The sequence below is a fragment of the Macaca fascicularis genome, chromosome 6, assembly GCF_037993035.2.
Source record: "Macaca fascicularis isolate 582-1 chromosome 6, T2T-MFA8v1.1".
NCBI lineage: Eukaryota > Metazoa > Chordata > Mammalia > Primates > Cercopithecidae > Macaca > Macaca fascicularis.
The window spans coordinates 63,613,237-63,626,228 of record NC_088380.1 but is presented as its reverse complement, the minus strand read 5'-3'; the positions used below and the strand labels follow the sequence as shown (position 1 = coordinate 63,626,228).

At 38.7% G+C, this 12,992-nt stretch overlaps 1 long non-coding RNA gene across 1 annotated transcript; it reads right to left on the bottom strand.

Moving 5' to 3' along the window:
- Positions 1-2,799: 2,799 nt before the first annotated feature.
- Positions 2,800-12,220, bottom strand: LOC135971104 (uncharacterized). Its single transcript, XR_010587187.1, has 3 exons — positions 11,762-12,220; positions 3,307-3,380; positions 2,800-2,934 (listed from the first exon to the last, which is right to left on the bottom strand). It is a non-coding gene; the product is annotated as an uncharacterized lncRNA (long non-coding RNA).
- Positions 12,221-12,992: the final 772 nt, after the last annotated feature.

Here is a 12,992-nt window from a genome sequence, read left to right as displayed (position 1 = left end):
ATTCTTACATATAAAGTTTTAAGAAGCCCCCTTTACTCATTGTAAGTGATTTAGAATATGGGCTTTGGGTTTGACAGATAAAGATTTGAATTGTGATCTCACTACCTGCTCGTTCTGGAGAGTTGGAAAATTATTTTTTAATCTCTATTAACATTAAGTTTTCTCGTTTTTAAAATAGTGATGATATGTCACAATATTGTTGGGTAAATTAAAGGAGAACATATATGTAAAACAACCAGCACACTACTTGACCCATATTTGATGACTATTTAGTGTATTCATGCAAAATTTGCATTCACTCTATGTAAACAAGCAACAAATTAGTCAAACATCTCTGGAAGGGGCCTAACACTTTAAAGAATAATGACTAAATAGTATTGCGATATTATCCACCCAGCGTTCACATTTTTTTTTTTTTATTCCTCCTGTGGGATTCAAGCCCTACTCACAGACTGAAATGTGAACATTTTGCTTCTGTTTCTGATGTGTTTCATCACTTTGAGTGATGAAGATTATTTATCCAGTCAATAGGAATAAAGTTGTCGATGTGTTTCTACTTTACTACCTCACCTCTCCTGTCACTTTGATAGACTGCTGAAAACTTCTTCTGAAATGATTTACTTGGTTTTAGGCAGATGAATAGATGCTGGCAGCATACTCATTTCCATTTCCAGTTCAGAGGAATTTGTGTCTCTACTTTGATCCTTTTTTGATTTCATAGATTCAGACAGCTTCTACGCCAACCTTTTCACTGTACAGATGAAGGGGATAGGATCATGTTAAGCACAGCTTAATTAAGTTTACATTTGGTGTCAGACATTATACTCAATTTAGTAAGACATAAAACCTGGTGGTCTGCTTTAAAAAAAGAAAAGCTCCTTTTAGATCTACCTTCCATGAAATAAGTACAAAGGAGTAATTTAAAGAGGCATCCCCAAGTAGCTGATGCCCATTAGTTTGATAGAAACAGTACCATCTGCCAGTAATGGGCATCAAAAGTCTTAATATTGGAGGAACCCAGAGCAGTCTAGAACAGCTACAACTGCTCCAACTAAAAATAATAATAAGGGTCCAGGGGCAGTGGCTCACACCTGTAATCCCAGCACTTTGGGAGGCTGAGGCGGGTGGATTGCTTGAGGCTTTGCCTGGCCAACATGGCAAAGCTTAATCTCTACTAAAAATACAAAAATTAGCTGGGTGTAGTGGCGCATGCCTGTAATCCCGGCTACTTGGGAGGCTGAGGCAGGAGAATTGCTTGAACCTGGGTGGCAGAGGTTTCAGTGAGCCGAGATCGCACCACTACACTTCAGCCTGAGCAACAGAGTAAGACTCCATCTCAAAATAAATAAATAAACACATAATAATAATAATAATAATGAAGAACAGAATGTTCATCTGATCAATGAATGAAGAAAAAAAACTAAATAAAGAAGAAAAGAAGAAAAGAGCTAAATAAATAAACCAAATAAAAAAGAAAAGAAAATAATGAAATAAACAAGAAAAAATGAAATGTTCCTCTTACTTCACATTTTCTCCAAAGTAATTTTCTAATTGGTGTCAAGCCCTGCAGACAGTGTAGTATTAAATTTTTGCTCCAGGAAAATAACAGATGCTATCATCTTCTGATAAGTCCACAGTGACAAAATTAAACATACTGAGATTCTGGTTTTTTATAGGTTGGAGTAAAAAGTTGGAGTAGAAAGTAGAAAGTTTCTCACTAAAGTTTGGGAACCACTTTTACGATATACAGGACAATGTGACAAGGAGCAATGAATCCTTCCTAGTGGATGAGGTAGGCTTTACGGACCAGTGTTTACTATTTAAAGTATATTTAAAATAGTGACTGATATTTCTTAATGAAAAGTGACAGTAATCCCTGTAATAAATACTGACATAGATAAATGAAAGAGGTTGTGGAATTATTTTAAGGGAGACAAATGCTTAAGACAAGGAGATGCGCAAGTCGAACCTGCAAGGTCCTTTTTGTTTTGAACACCTATGATTCAGTAAATAAATACCAGAGAAAAAGTGCAGCAGTTGTTATCAGCATTTTACTTAGGCTTTCTCCTGTCATCTGATACACTTTGTAAAAGCCAGAAAAAATATCATCTTGTAGTCGTAGTAACAAGAATAAACAAGTTTCTTGGGTGGTCATGTCATAGTCTTCATAAAGGTGTTGTATCACCACTGCACCATCTCTCAGCCACGTTTCCAAATTATTTCTATATGATTTATGGATGTCACGCGTGCATGCAATCTGAAGCAATGTGAGCTTTTTGCTATTGAAGGCTTTTCTTGGCAGAAGGGAGAAAGCCTCTAATAATGGCTTTCTAGACAGCTATTCAGTACCTGAATGAGCAGAAAAAAAATCAGGTTGAAGAGGTGAGACCAATGACTTCAAGTGGGGAAATTGAAAGGAGTTCAGCAGAGGGAGAAGGAGCTAAATCTAGGCAGCTGTGAAAGTCTATAGGCTGCATATGATTCTTAGTAGACATGACCAGTGATTTTGAAGACTATGGAAGAGTGACCTATTGCAAGTGACCCTAGTAAATAATTTCTCATTTCTTTAATTCCCAATCTCTCCCAAAACTGAGTTCTGACTCTTAAAAACTAAGAAAATTCCTAATCATAGACAACAGAAAAGGAGATACATTGAAGATAAAATATAGCTTTATGGCAAGCGCTGATAACAATAAATAGAAAAAGGCAAATAGAGAATGTCATGCTTTATAGAGAAATTAGTTCCCCACTAAGCTCCTTTATTGATGTTTTCTATAAGTCTTCCTCACCATAATGACATCATGCTAATAACAGGAGTCTTCATTTTATTCCATGCTGTAGAGTCCATGCTTGGAGGCAGACTGCTTGACTTCCGTCCCAGCAATTCCAGTGTGAACTTGAATAAGTTGTTTAACTTCTCAAAACTTCAGTTTTCTGACATGTGAAATGAGAAACCTAAGGTACTATATATTTCACAAGCTAACCCCCTTGGATATGCTTAGCAGTGTCGTGTCATTTATAAACACGCTGTATATGTTTACTGTCATTATAAGGGCTGCTTCAGTGGTGATTATGCCATGCAAATGAACAGTAAGAATCAATAACTGTCACTAATCTTTTAGCATCTATTATGTTTCACACAGTGAGCTAAGAATTTTACACGTATTGTTGTTAGCCCTCCCCAGAACTAAAGGCAGGAGGGAGAAAAAGCTGTGCTGAGGTTCCATGTTCTGGGGAAAGTTAATGTTCAGCAATTGGTTAGTAAGATGGACACAGTTAGTATCTAGTCAAACGAGGAAAACGTACCCATTTGAGAATGATGCAGCATCCTACAAAAGGAAAGCTACTGGAGATGAGATGTGACTCTTCCCACCAGGAACCTAGAATGGAACAGGAATATCAAAAAAAGGCACAGTTTTATTTGGAGTTTCAACAAACTACAGCACTTTTTCGCAATATAAAGGATCATGTTAAGGCATTTCAGATGAGAGGAAAGCCAATTCAGCAAACTAGATTTTGTCAGCATACCTTGGATTTCTAAAGAATTGCTAGACCAAACGTTGAAACTGTCAGTGATGATCAGTTTTCAAACATCTGGGAGGTCATAGAGGACAAGAAAACAATGGATGGAACTCAACTTAATTTCATTTTTCCCTGCTGGAGTCATCATAGCAATATTGAAGCTCTCAGTCAAATGCTTCCTGTATAGTTAGCATGCTAGGTTGTGGGCCTTTCAGAAGCCCATTGCAATAGTGCTGACAATTTTTTTCTGTTGTTGTTATGACAAAAAGGGGGAAAAATAAGAAACATATTGTTTGACAAGATTTGGCCAGACAACCCATTAATTAGAGATTGTACTGGGGGGTAACACACTCCTTTTTTAATGCAAATGTCACTGGTTATGTGTCGGTTTTCACATCTTATTGGTATTTCAATTAGATAAGATTTTAATATAATAGAACAGACAGAACTAGTAAAAAGGGAATGTTGACTGGGAAAGTTGAAATCTTCAGGTAAAGCAGAACTGGGTTGAAGTCATCTGTGGGTTGTGAGGAGTCACAATATTATAGGGTTCAGAAATTGTAAAGGAAGAATATTATGGATGAAGAAAGTTTCCAAAAAAAAAAAAAAAAGAGAGAGAGAGAGAGAGAAAGAATGAACAAAAAAAAGAAATAGAAGAAGCTGAAAAGAGCCAAAGATAAATTTACCAGCTTTCAAATTCCACGTGACTGTAATGCCAGTAAACAGGAAATTTCCTTGCAAAACTATCTTGCTACTTAGGGCAAGCAAATTTCTGATGACTTTTCTGCATTTTATATGTAATAAAGTGATTCGAGATTAAACTATAGCCTATGCAGTCTCTGACCACTTCTTCATCCACACAGGCCTTACCCAGGGAACAGGGCTCATCCCATTGCTGCAGGAAATTTAGTTGGCTTAATGCAGTGATTAACAATCAGGATTCTCAAGCGTGGTCCAGAGATTCAGACAGACAATTGTGAGGTGTTCCTAGTTGTGAGTTGTTTTTGGTTCTATATTTAATAAATTAAACATAGTTAATAAATAAATTTATTATGCTTGTAAAAGATTCAAATAATACAAAAACATGTATCTTTGGAATATGCATATGTAATCTCCCACCCTAAACTTACTCCCTTTCCTTAACATAAGCATATGTTCACTGCTTCATGTTTTTCTTTTTGATACTTGAGATTTATGTCCCTAACCCCCAAAAACCAATAATAAAGAAAAATTCTCGAGTGGAGGGCGGAGCAAGATGGCCGAATAGGAACAGCTCCAGTCTCCAACTCCCAGCACCAGCGACACAGAAGACCGGTGATTTCTGCATTTTCAACTGAGGTACTGGGTTCATCTCACTAGGGAGTGCCAGACAATCGGTGCTGGTCAGCTGCTGCAGCCCGACCTGCGAGAGCTGAAGCAGGGCGAGGCATCGCCTCACGTGGGAAGTGCGAGGGGAAAGGGAATCCCTTTTCCTAGCCAGGGGAACTGAGACACACAACACCTGGAAAATCGGGTAACTCCCACCCCAATACTGCGCTTTAAGCAAACAGGCACACTAGGAGATTATATCTCACACCTGGCCGGGAGGGTCCCACGCCCACGGAGCCTCCCTCATTGCGAGCACAGCAGTCTGCGATATCGCAGCAAGGCATCAGCGAGGCTGGGGGAGGGGCACCCGCCATTGCTGAGGCTTAAGTAGGTAAACAAAGCTGCTGGGAAGCTCGAACTGGGTGGAGCTCACAGCAGCTCAAGGAAACCTGCCTGTCTCTGTAGACTCCACCTCTGGGGACAGGGCACAGTAAACAACAAAAGCAGAAGAAACCTCTGCAGACGCAAACGACTCTGTCTGACAGCTTTGAAGAGTGCAGTGGATCTCCCAACATGGAGGTTGAGATCTGAGAAGGGACAGACTGCCTGCTCAAGTGGGTCCCTGACCCCTGAGTAGCCTAACTGGGAGACATCCTCCACTAGGGGCAGTCTGACACCCCACACCTCACAGGGTGGAGTACACCCCTGAGAGGAAGCCTCCAAAGCAAGAATCAGACAGGTACAATCGCTGTTCAGCAATATTCTATCTTCTGCAGCCTCTGCTGCTGACACCCAGGCAAACAGGGTCTGGAGTGGACCTCTGGCAATCTCCAACAGACCTACAGCTGAGGGTCCTGACTGTTAGAAGGAAAACTATCAAACAGGAAGGACACCTACACCAGAACCCCATCAGTACGTCACCATCATCATCGAAGACCAGTGGCAGATAAAACCACAAAGATGGGGAAAAGCAGGGCAGAAAAGCTGGAAATTCAAAAAATAAGAGTGCATCTTCCCCGGCAAAGGAGCGCAGCTCATCGCCAGCAATGGATCAAAGCTTGACGGAGAATGACTTTGACGAGATGAGAGAAGAAGGCTTCAGTCCATCAAAATTCTCAGAGCTAAAGGAGGAATTACATACCCAGCACAAAGAAACTAAAAATCTTGAAAAAAAAGTGGAAGAATTGATGGCTAGAGTAATTAATGCAGAGAAGGTCATAAATGAAATGAAAGAGATGAAAACCATGACACGAGAAATACGTGACAAATGCACAAGCTTCAGTAACCGACTCGATCAACTGGAAGAAAGAGTATCAGCGATTGAGGATCAAATGAATGAAATGAAGCGAGAAGAGAAACCAAAAGAAAAAAGAAGAAAAAGAAATAAACAAAGCCTGCAAGGAGTATGGGATTATGTAAAAAGACCAAATCTACGTCTGATTGGGGTGCCTGAAAGTGAGGGGGAAAATGGAACCAAGTTGGAAAACACTCTTCAGGATATCATCCAGGAGAACTTCCCCAACCTAGTAGGGCAGGCCAACATTCAAATCCAGGAAATACAGAGAACGCCACAAAGATACTCTTCGAGAAGAGCAACTCCAAGACACATAATTGCCAGATTCACCAAAGTTGAAATGAAGGAAAAAATCTTAAGGGCAGCCAGAGAGAAAGGTCAGGTTACTCACAAAGGGAAGCCCATCAGACTAGCAGCAGATCTCTCGGCAGAAACTCTACAAGCCAGAAGAGAGTGGGGGCCAATATTCAACATTCTTAAAGAAAAGAATTTTCAACCCAGAATTTCATATCCAGCCAAACTAAGTTTCATAGGTGAAGGAGAAATAAAATCCTTTACAGATAAGCAAATGCTTAGAGATTTTGTCACCACTAGGCCTGCCTTACAAGAGACCCTGAAGGAAGCACTAAACATGGAAAGGAACAACTGGTACCAGCCATTGCAAAAACATGCCAAAATGTAAAGACCATTGAGGCTAGGAAGAAACTGCATCAACTAACGAGCAAAATAACCAGTTAATATCATAATGGCAGGATCAAGTTCACACATAACAATATTAACCTTAAATGTAAAAGGACTAAATGCTCCAATTAAAAGACACAGACTGGCAAACTGGATAAAGAGTCAAGACCCATCAGTTTGCTGTATTCAGGAGACCCATCTCACACGCAGAGACATACATAGGCTCAAAATAAAGGGATGGAGGAAGATTTACCAAGCAAATGGAGAACAAAAAAAAAGCAGAGGTTGCAATACTAGTCTCTGATAAAACAGACTTTAAACCATCAAAGATCAAAAGAGACAAAGAAGGCCATTATATAATGGTAAAAGGATCAATTCAACAGGAAGAGCTAACTATCCTAAATATATAAGCACCCAATACAGGAGCACCCAGATTCATAAAGCAAGTCCTAAGAGACTTACAAAGAGACTTAGACTCCCATACAATTATAATGGGAGACTTCAACACTCCACTGTCAACATTAGACAGATCAATGAGACAGAAAGTTAACAAGGATATCCAGGAATTGAACTCATCTCTGCAGCAAGCAGACCTAATAGACATCTATAGAACTCTCCACCCCAAATCAACAGAATATACATTCTTCTCAGCACCACATCGCACTTATTCCAAAATTGACCACATAGTTGGAAGTAAAGCACTCCTCAGCAAATGTACGAGAACAGAAATTATAACAAACTGTCTCTCAGACCACAGTGCAATCAAACTAGAACTCAGGACTTAGAAACTCAATCAAAACCGCTCAACTACATGGAAACTGAACAACCTGCTCCTGAATGACTACTGGGTACATAACAAAATGAAGGCAGAAATAAAGATGTTCTTTGAAACCAATGAGAACAAAGATACAACATACCAGAATCTCTGGGACACATTTAAAGCAGTGTGCAGTGGGAAATTTATAGCACTAAATGCCCCCAAGAGAAAGCTGGAAAGATCTAAAATTGACACTCTAACATCGCAATTAAAAGAACTAGAGAAGCAAGAGCAAACACATTCAAAAGCTAGCAGAAGGCAATAAATAACTAAGATCAGAGCAGAACTGAAGGAGATAGAGATGAAAAAACCCTCCAAAAAATCAATGAATCCAGGAGTTGGTTTTTTGAAAAGATCAACAAAATTGATAGACCGCTAGCAAGACTAATAAAGAAGAAAAGAGAGAAGAATCAAATAGACGCAATTAAAAATGATAAAGGGGATATCACCACCGACCCCACAGAAATACAAACTACCATCAGAGAATACTATAAACACCTCTACGCAAATAAACTAGAAAATCTAGAAGAAATAGATAATTTCCTGGACACTTACACTCTTCCAAGACTAAACCGAGAAGAAGTTGAATCCCTGAATAGACCAACAGCAGGCTCTGAAATTGAGGCAATAATTAATAGCCTACCAACCAAAAAAAGTCCAGGACCAGATGGATTCACAGCTGAATTCTACCAGAGGTACAAGGAGGAGCTGGTACCATTCCTTCTGAAACTATTCCAATCAATAGAAAAAGAGGGAATCCTCCCTAACTCATTTTATGAGGCCAACATCATCCTGATACCAAAGCCTGGCAGAGACACAACCAAAAAAGAGAATTTTAGACCAATATCCCTGATGAACATCGATGCAAAAATCCTCAATAAAATACTGGCAATCCGGATTCAGCAGCACATCAAAAAGCTTATCCACCATGATCAAGTGGGCTTCATCCCTGGGATGCAAGGCTGGTTCAACATTCGCAAATCAATAAACATAATCCAGCATATAAACAGAAGCAAAGACAAGAACCACAGGATTATCTCAATTGATGCAGAAAAGGCTTTTGACAAAATTCAACAGCCCTTCATGCTAAAAACGCTCAATAAATTCGGTATTGATGGAACGTATCTCAAAATAATAAGAGCTATTTATGACAAACCCACAGCCAATATCATACTGAATGGGCAAAAACTGGAAAAATTCCCTTTGAAAACTGGCACAAGACAGGGATGCCCTCTCTCACTACTCCTATTCAACATAGTGTTGGAAGTTCTGGCTAGGGCAATCAGGCAAGAGAAAGAAATCAAGGGTATTCAGTTAGGAAAAGAAGAAGTCAAATTGTTCCTCTTTGCAGATGACATGATTGTATACTTAGAAAATCCCATTGTCTCAGCCCAAAATCTCCTTAAGCTGATAAGCAACTTCAGCAAAGTCTCAGGATACAAAATTAATGTGCAAAAATCACAAGCATTCTTATACACCAGTAACAGACAAACAGAGAGCCAAATTAGGAATGAACTTCCATTCACAATTGCTTCAAAGAGAATCAAATACCTAGGAATCCAACTTACAAGGGATGTAAAGGACCTCTTCAAGGAGAACTACAAACCACTGCTCAGTGAAATAAAAGAGGACACAAACAAATGGAAGAACATACCATGCTCATGGATAGGAAGAATCAATATTGTGAAAATGGCCATACTGCCCAAGGTTATTTATAGATTCAATACCATCCCCATCAAGCTACCAATGAGTTTCTTCATAGAATTGGAAAAAACTGCTTTAAAGTTCATATGGAACCAAAAAAGAGCCCGCATCTCCAAGACAATCCTAAGTCAAAAGAACAAAGCTGGAGGCATCATGCTACCTGACTTCAAACTATACTACAAGGCTACAGTAACCAAAATAGCATGGTACTGGTACCAAAACAGAGATATAGACCAATGGAACAGAACAGAGTCCTCAGAAATAATACCACACATCTACAGCCATCTGATCTTTGACAAACCTGAGAGAAACAAGAAATGGGGAAAGGATTCCCTATTTAATAAATGGTGCTGGGAAAATTGGCTAGCCATAAGTAGAAAGCTGAAACTGGATCCTTTCCTTACTCCTTATACGAAAATTAATTCAAGATGGATTAGAGACTTAAATGTTAGACCTAATACCATAAAAACCCTAGAGGAAAACCTAGGTAGTACCATTCAGGACATAGGCATGGGCAAAGACTTCATGTCTAAAACACCAAAAGCAATGGCAGCAAAAGCCAAAATTGACAAATGGGATCTCATTAAACTAAAGAGCTTCTGCACAGCAAAAGAAACTACCATCAGAGTGAACAAGCAACCTACAGAATGGGAGAAAATTTTTGCAATCTACTCATCTGACAAAGGGCTAATATCCAGAACCTACAAAGAACTCAAACAAATTTACAAGAAAAAAACAAACAGCCCCATCAAAAAGTGGGCAAAGGATATGAACAGACATTTCTCAAAAGAAGACATTCATACAGCCAACAGACACATGAAAAAATGCTCATCATCACTGGCCATCAGAGAAATGCAAATCAAAACCACAATGAGATACCATCTCACACCAGTTAGAATGGCGGTCATTAAAAAGTCAGGAAACAACAGGTGCTGGAGAGGATGTGGAGAAATAGGAACACTTTTACACTGTTGGTGGGATTGTAAACTAGTTCAACCATTATGGAAAACAGTATGGCAATTCCTCAAGGATCTAGAACTAGATGTACCATATGACCCAGCCATCCCATTACTGGGTATATACCCAAAGGATTATAAATCATGCTGCTATAAAGACACATGTACACGTATGTTTATTGTGGCACTATTCACAATAGCAAAGACTTGGAATCAACCCAAATGTCCATCAGTGGCAGACTGGATGAAGAAAATGTGGCACATATACACCATGGAATACTATGCAGCCATAAAAAAGGATGAGTTTGTGTCCTTTGTAGGGACATGGATGCAGCTGGAAACCATCATTCTTAGCAAACTATCGCAAGAACAGAAAACCAAACACCGCATGTTCTCACTCATAGGTGGGAACTGAACAATGAGATCACTTGGACTCGGGAAGGGGACCATCACACACCGGGGTCTATCATGGGGAGGGGGGAGGGGGCAGGGGGGAGGGATTGCATTGGGAGTTATACCTGATGTAAATGAATAGTTAATGGGTGCTGACGAGTTGATGGGTGCAGCACAGCAACATGGCACAAGTATACATATGTAACAAACCTGCACATTATGCACATGTACCCTAGAACTTAAAGTATAATAATAATAATAATATTAATAATAATAATAAAATAAAAATAAAAAAAGAAGAAAAATTCTCGTTTTTTCTTCTAATACTTTTATAGTTTTGTTTGTAAAAGTAGTTTCTGTTTCCTATGTAATATAAAACATTTATATATGGCATGAAGTGATTTTTTTTTTTTTTAAACAATAGATTGCTCATTGCCCTAACATGATTTACAGAATGGTTCTTTCCTCTACTGGGGAGGAATGCTTCTTTACTCATATAAGTCATAATCATACTTGGGCCTGTCATTGGACTCCATTACATTGATCTTATTATCTATTTGTGTGTCATTATCACTCTCATAATTTCTACAATTTTATCTATATTTTGTCCTCTGTAGGGAAAGTTCTCTTCTGTGTTCCTTTGGGGGAAAAACAGTCAGCTAGTCTTGTACCTATCTATCAGATAAACTCAAGAACAACCTTCTCAGTTTCAGTATTTTAAATCTTCATGGAATTTTTGTGAATTTTTAAGATTAATCTTGGAAAAACTAACATTTGTGTGATTGCTTATTCCCGTGTAGTAATGTGTTTTTTCCTAATGTATTCAAATCTACTTTCATGCTAAGTACTGTGGTTCTTGTTATATGTCTATCTACTTCTTGTAAAATCCTCTTTAAGTTATTCTGAAATTGTACAGCTATTGTAATGAAAATACTTTTATTGAATTTTTTCATGTAAGCATCATGATCAAAGAATTATCTTACTAATAATTTACTAGTTTTCTATAACATATGTTGTAAAACAAGGAGAAAAACAAAAACAAAGATCAAACTTAATAGAATAAAAAGCAACCATCTCCTGACTCACCTGCTCTCATTGGGTACTCAGTTATCCTAGTGCTCGTTACCACAGGTTTCAATAATATGCTTTTGGCTCTGGTTTTGGTTTATCAGTTCTGGATACTATCCATTATCTCCTGCTTTAAGAATGATATAATCCTGCCACCTATTTCATGTTGGTATCTAAGAAACTCTGTTCGTCCATCCGTGAGTGCCAGCTGATTGCAGACCTTGCCTCTGGTGATTGTGGATGGCCTTGCTGATCTTGTTGGGATATTCTGAGGACTCATCTTCAGGCCGTGGCAGCGTCATTTCTTCCTGGGATCACCGGCTATCTATAGCACTGCTCTATTTTCTGTGCTCATGGTCACCATTTCAATACAGGAAAAAATTCTACTGCTTCTGCGAGGACTCACACAGATGCTAACCCTTTTCTAGTGCCCCTGAAAAACCCTCTTGCTCTTTATACTGGTTGATTTTCAATTCTGATCACTCCCCAAAGCAGCTTGCCAGTCGTCTCCTGTGTGCGTTTTGGGCAATGATGCCCTCTAGTCCTGTGTCTCTGTCATTCCAATTCTATTTAACTTCTATACTTCAGGAACTTCTTAAGGCTTCCAGTTTGCTAGGAAGATTCCCTTTTCAACAGTTCGTTTCCTTTTAAAAATATAGATAACGATTCTCATTTCAAGACATCTGAGGAGGAGGGGGGCACATATACATGTACATCCAGATAGCTCTCTTAATCCAATCTTAAAGTAACTAAGGTTATTTTAATATGTATTTTCTTTAACACAGAACAACATGAGACCCTTCTGGAAGCTACTAAATAGGGTAAGATGGCAGGAGAGTTCTGGTGATTGTAACCACGACTCAGCTGAACACCTTTTTTTTCCATCTCCAATCACATAGGTTTAAATGATCTTGCTTTATAGTCACCAATTGTTTAACTGAAACTTATAACTGACTGTTGCTGACAGACAGGAAGCACAAGGAACATTGACCTTGGAATATGAATGTTAAGGACAAACATATAAGCAATAACAATTCTACACATTTGCCTCAGTGATCTTTGCCTTATCTATAGGTTGTATTCCTTTAGTAAAAAATCTTTTCCATAATAATAAGATGGTTTTACAGCTTCCAAAAAATAACCACTTTTTTAAGGCAAAATACAGTATTATATCCAATCTGGTTTTCATTTATTGGCAATAAAGAGTAGCTGCATCAAAGTGGGATAAGGGTAAAGAAATTTTTGCATT